The following is a 6052-nucleotide window of genomic DNA, read 5'->3' as shown; positions in this document are numbered from 1 at the left end:
CCGTGATACCTAAGACAGATCTGCACTCGATGACAGCCGGTCCCCACACATACATCTTGCTCTCCTTACGTCAGTACGCATCATACAAGTCTGTGACGCTGGCTTTGCAACATCTTGCGTGCCTTTAGGTTCGCCGCGATCAACACTTAGCATCCACTGACCACAAAACATGGAGGCGCCGGGGCTTGAGCGCCGGAACTTTCACATGCAAAGCGAACGCTCTACCAACTGAGCTACGACCCCCATACACGACCAAACTGCGCTATTCTCCATTCTTTGCTACTCTGATGTTCACGGACACGATGGTTGGATGGTTTGTAGCGGTGAAGGGACCAGAGTACAAAGGCGCGGACACGTTCATATACACAAGAGTTCCAAGTAGTTTCGATGCTCTGGTATTACGAATGCAAATTCCGTCTGTTTTTAACGTCTTAAATTGAAAGGGGGGTCACAAATTGCTCCCTTTTCTCTCCTTGTCGACAATCACACAGCACCTGAGGTAACAAGCACATCTCGAGCCCCATTCTGCACTCCACTGTTCATGCAAACTCAGTGCCTCGCTCTTTGCTACTGTGTACCACTCTTGTCGTCCAACTGCAAAACACTGGGCCACAACAAGTTTCCACGTCTCCATTGCACTGCGCAAACTACGAAACGCTCCCCAAACATGGCACTCGCCCATGCAGCCGACTTTTACGACTTTACACGACGCTCACGCTAGTGACAGCCTCATTTATAGTTCGACGTCGCCCCAAAGCGAATGAGCACATTTCGCCTACGGCTTAGACCGCCGTCCTAGTGTGGCTGCTCGGTGTCTGCAGGCAGCGAGGGGCTGCAAGCTTCCTGTGTTCGCACCTATGTCACCTGTGCTTGCTGGACAGAGACAGACTATCGCAAAACATACAACTCACTCCATGAATTGATTGCTACGGCATCTGTTATCAGAAGACACAACTAGCAACACCAGTAGCAGCCGACTGCACGCAAAGAATAGGAATGTGCAGTGGGATTTACGTGAACTTGGCGTAAGGCATATCTTTCCCACGTAGGCTTAAGAATCTTATGGGAACACTTGCACTGTTTGTAAATTAAGTGTAGGAGTGGGAGGTGGGTGCTTCCTACGCACGAATAACAGCACGCTTGCCAATTGTGGAAGCTAATCGTTCGCTTGTATCTGCATAGACACATCTTCTGGCTGTGAATTATTCCACTTGCAAGGCAAGGTGCGCATGTAGGTGTGTTAAAAATTCTGGAGGCGCTGGGTATCGATCCCAGTACCTCTCGCATGCTAAGCGAGCGCTCTACTATTTTTTTTCTTATTTTGGGCCTCCCTTCTCCCCATACGGCCCATCCATTCGCTCTCCTTTTTGCCTTCTTCGGCTAGCTTATTCGCTTTAGTCTTTTTTTTTACGTTGTGAAGTTTAGTAAACCATAATGTGTTTTCATTGAAACATGGTAAAATAAATATGTTGGAATGGACGTACAAGTTTTCTTGTACATTTTCCTTAAAACCTGGGCCACTGTATGCTTGGTCCCTTTTGTAACTAAAGAAATGCCCACTAAAGAAAAAAGAAAAACATTTATATATACATGAATACTTTAAGATCGGCGAGTTGCAAATCCAGTAGGTGCGAGCATGCCTCCGCCTGATGCGACACTTGGTAGTGAAGCGTTTTCAGAGTTCTGTTGAGACCTTCTCGGCTACCGTAGCGGCCTCGGGGCCCTCGAAGTCCCCACCGTACTTCGCCCTCAGCAGCTATCCCCTACTTCAGCACTCTTCCAAGTTTGGCGCGGAACTGCACTCAGTTAGCCCACTCCAGGTCTCTCGAATAGAATGTTCAACATATTGCCGAAATTCTTTTTGTGATCCTTTTTACGATACAGTCTGTAATATTGTCCTCGTATAAATTCTGTATATTCCAGAATATTGTCATTCCCTTTTTTCTTGACAACGTAGTAGATGAAATTTCCCAGGAGCCATAACACTACATTGTTTTTCTGTGGAGGAAAGATAATCTCATCCGGGAAAAATATAGCGTCCAATGTAAGTTCTCGACCGTCAGTTCGCTTAATAAAACAAATCTGCTTCCGACGGTCGTTCCATATGTCTCTATATCCTTTACAAAGGAACCGATGGGATAAAGTATCAAGTTCAGAACATTGTAGACATTTATTTGTGTCACAAAGTCCGACGGAATATAATTTTTCATTGGTACTAACGATATCGTTTACTACCCTATACCATGCCACTTGGACGTCTGTAGGAAGGAATGCATTATGGAGATTTCTACAAATGTGTTTCCAGTTGCGATGTGGAAACTTTGTCTCCTGCTTATGTTGGGTAGCTCTTGACCTTAAACGATCGACCATATAGCGGCAGTTCCGCTTATGTATGTCTTGTAAAACAGACTCCATGTAGCTAATCTCCAAATAGTAAAATCGAATATGTTGCAATTTATAATTGATCGTGCTTATATCGACAGGTGGCTTCAAACTGGCCGGTCTAAAAAATTTGAACAATTGCGATGTTACGCCTGTCGGGTAGTCGTCAATGAGGTGCTGGGATCTCTTTATAAACAAGGCAGTAGTTTTCGTCTGGATATCCGTTACATCAAGTCCTCCTTCGTCCGGTTTTAAGGTAATCATTGCAGTAGGTACTCTAAAAATTTCTCCTTGCCAAATGTATCGACAGACTGTCGACATAATAGCTTTTGCTATGTCTTTAGGGATGGGTAAAATTTGCCCCACATACATGGCCTTAGACAGAACGGAAATATTTACAAGTTTAGTTTTTTGCTTTATATTGAGCTCTCTCATATGATGTAACATGAGAGCACCTCGAATCCTGCCCAACATTTATTTCCAGTTGGATGCAATTGTTCGAAGGGGACAACTATAAAAGGTAACACCCAGGGCCGTATGATGGTCGACACATTGCGCCCAAGCAATCGGAGCTTCCGGGAGACCGTTAAGAGGTAAAAACGCACTCTTCGCCTCATTAACTATTGCACCCGTTGCGTTGCAGTAAAGCTGCAAAACTTCTGTTAAACGCATTATGTCTTCATAGCTTCTTATTATCACACCAACGTCGTCAGCGTAAGCATTGGTAACTTTCTTCGTACCTGATACGGCGATGCCATCTAAAGCAACAGTTAAACGTGTTAAAAGAGGTTCGAGTGCAACAACATACAGCATCATGGATAATGGACTCCCTTGTGGAACTCCGTTTCTGATCAAAATATCCTGAGTGTAGTGGCCATTCATGCATATCTTGGTGCTGATACCTGTTAAAATGTTAGCAAAAAGTTTCACATTTGGAGCAGTTAATCCCATACACTTCAAGGTATGAAAAAGGTATCTGTGGTTGACCCTATCAAACGCCTTGGCGAAGTCGATAAAAGCAAGACCGCCTGGTTCAGTTGTGTTGGAAAAGATGGAGACTATGTCCCTATATTCACTGACAGTCTTGAACATACTGCGTCCAGGAAGACAGTTTCATGGAGACGGTTGCGAATGGTCCTCGCCGATACCCCAGGAGCAACACTGTCCCTAATTTGCTGAGAAGTGGCGGTGCGGTCCCCTACGGCACTGCGTAGGATCCTACGGTCTTGGCGTGCATCCGTGCGTCGCTGCGGTCCGGTCCCAGGTCGACGGGCACGTGCACCTTCCGCCGACCACTGGCGACAACATCGATGTACTGTGGAGACCTCACGCCCCACGTGTTGAGCAATTCGGCGGTACGTCCACCCGGCCTCCCGCATGCCCACTATACACCCTCGGTCAAAGTCCGTCAACTGCACATACGGTTCACGTCCACGCTGTCGCGGCGTGCTACCAGTGTTAAAGACTGCGATGGAGCTCCGTATGCCACGACAAACTGGCTGACACTGACGGCGGCGGTGCACAAATGCTGCGCAGCTAGCGCCATTCGACGGCCAACACCGCGGTTCCTGGTGTGTCCGCTGTGCCGTGCGTGTGATCATTGCTTGTACAGCCCTCTCGCAGTGTCCGGAGCAAGTATGGTGGGTCTGACACACCGGTGTCAATGTGTTCTTTTTTGCATTTCCAGGAGTGTATAATTGAGGCTGTCACTAGCGTGAGCGTCGTGTAAAGTCGGAAAAGTCGGCTGCTTGGGTGAGTGCCAAGTTTTGGAAGCGTTTCGTAGTTTGCGAAGTGCAATGGAGATGCGGAAACTTGTTGTGGCCCCCTGTTCTGCAGTTGGACGACAAGAGTGGTACACAGTAGTAAAGAGCGAGGCACTGAGTTGGCATGAACAATGGAGTGCACAATGGGGCTCGAGATGTGCTTGTTACCCCAGGTGCTGTGTGATTGTCGACAAGGTGTGAAAGTGGAGCAATTTGTGACCGCCCTTTGAATTCAAGACGTTAAAAGCAGACGGAATTTGCATTCGTAATACCAGAGCATCGAAACTACTTGGAACTCTTGTGTATATGAACGTGTCCGCGCCTTTGTACTCTGGTCCCTTCACCGCTACAAACCAACCAAGCATCGTGTCCGTGCACATCAGAGTCGCAGAGAATGGAGAATAGCGCAGTTTGGTCGTGCATGGGGGCGTAGCTCAGTTGGTAGAGCGTTCGCTTTGCATGTGGAAGGTCCCGGGTTCAAGCCCCGGCGCCTCCATGTTTTGTGGTCAGTGGATGCTAAGTGTTGATCGCGGCGAACCTAAAGGCACGCAAGATGTTCCAAAGCCAGCGTCACAGACTTGAATGATGCATACTGATGTAAGGAGAGCAAGATGTATGTGTGGGGACCGGCTGTCATCGAGTGCAGATCTGTCTTAGGTATCACGGCTTAACGTCATTGAAGTCTAGAGAGTGGACAACACGTTCGTCTTACTCAGAGCGGTGTCCGAACTCTACTTTCGACGTTATGAGTGCCACTTTCATTGTGGCCAACTAAGATTTGATACAGAATGCACGAAACCTGAAAGACATTCGAATCGCAGTCACGGTGCGGGACGGACGTGTGGCGGCAGCGCCGTCGCCTTGGTGTAAACAACGACTGTGTCGCTGGTAAAAGGTCTGTTTTGTACCGCTTCTTTCGTTATTGCGACTTGTTTACTTGGTATTTGAAGACAGAATGAATACGGTTAATGTTTTGAGGAAAGATACGATCAAATTTGCGTTTGACAGAAACTTTGTTAGACCGAAAGCTTTTGAGATTAAGCAGTGGTTTATGGAGAAAGTACAGATTTCTGTTGACGATGTTGTTGGTGTTCATTTGTCCTTTGTTGCAAATGCTGTCTTTGTTAAATTGCAAAGTCCTGACTTATGTTCTTCTATAGTAGATAAATGTGGTGGTGTCATCAAGTTTAATCATTCCGATTGGTCTGTCAGTGATGTTCTGGTTTCTCATGCTGGTCTTGGTATCAGAACTATTAGAGTCTTTGTGTTGCCCTTCGAGATTCCGGCGGAAGAGATAAATAAAGTTCTTCGGCTATATGGTAGGATTATTTCGAACATTGCAGAGAAATGGTCAGAGTCCTACATGTTCCCTGTCTTGAATGGCGTTCGTCAAATTAAGATTGAGCTTCAGAGGCACATACCTTCATATATAACAGTGTGTGGCTATCGCACAGTAGTTATATATGACGGACAACCCCGAACTTGCGCTCTCTGTAATTCGACTGAGCACATGAGGAATGAGTGCGCTAAGCGGCGTGCTCCACAGCTCCCGGCTGCAGACACTGTAGTTTCAGGCCCGGCGGTTAGTCTCAAGTTAACTTACGCGGCCGCTGCTTACACTCGCGACCCCGCAGTACTGGCCCCCGCGGGACGTGGGGAAGCTCCTTCTGCCCACGCGGTACCTGCAAGTATCTTAGTACCGAGTCTCGGTGCCGCTGTTCTGGAAACAGACAAGCGGCACTCACTTGATGAAACGCGTGAGATGTCCATTACAACTGAAAGTCTTTCAGGTGTGCAGCGGGAGATGCTGCACACTTCAGGAATTGACATTGTACGGCATTCTTCGACTTCTCAACAAGAGGGTCCGACGGCTTCAGATCAGTCAGGAAGGAATACTGCCGGTCCGC

At 47.3% G+C, this 6052-nt stretch overlaps 1 non-coding gene across 1 annotated transcript; it reads left to right on the top strand.

The window, feature by feature from the left end:
• Positions 1-4568: 4568 nt before the first annotated feature.
• On the top strand, positions 4569-4641 carry Trnaa-ugc (transfer RNA alanine (anticodon UGC)). Its single transcript has one exon. It is a non-coding gene; the product is annotated as a tRNA-Ala (tRNA).
• Positions 4642-6052: the final 1411 nt, after the last annotated feature.

Source organism: Schistocerca gregaria, chromosome 6, assembly GCF_023897955.1.
Source record: "Schistocerca gregaria isolate iqSchGreg1 chromosome 6, iqSchGreg1.2, whole genome shotgun sequence".
NCBI classification, from domain to species: domain Eukaryota; kingdom Metazoa; phylum Arthropoda; class Insecta; order Orthoptera; family Acrididae; genus Schistocerca; species Schistocerca gregaria.
Note: the sequence above shows the minus strand (reverse complement) of the source record. Positions and strands in the feature narration are given on the sequence as shown.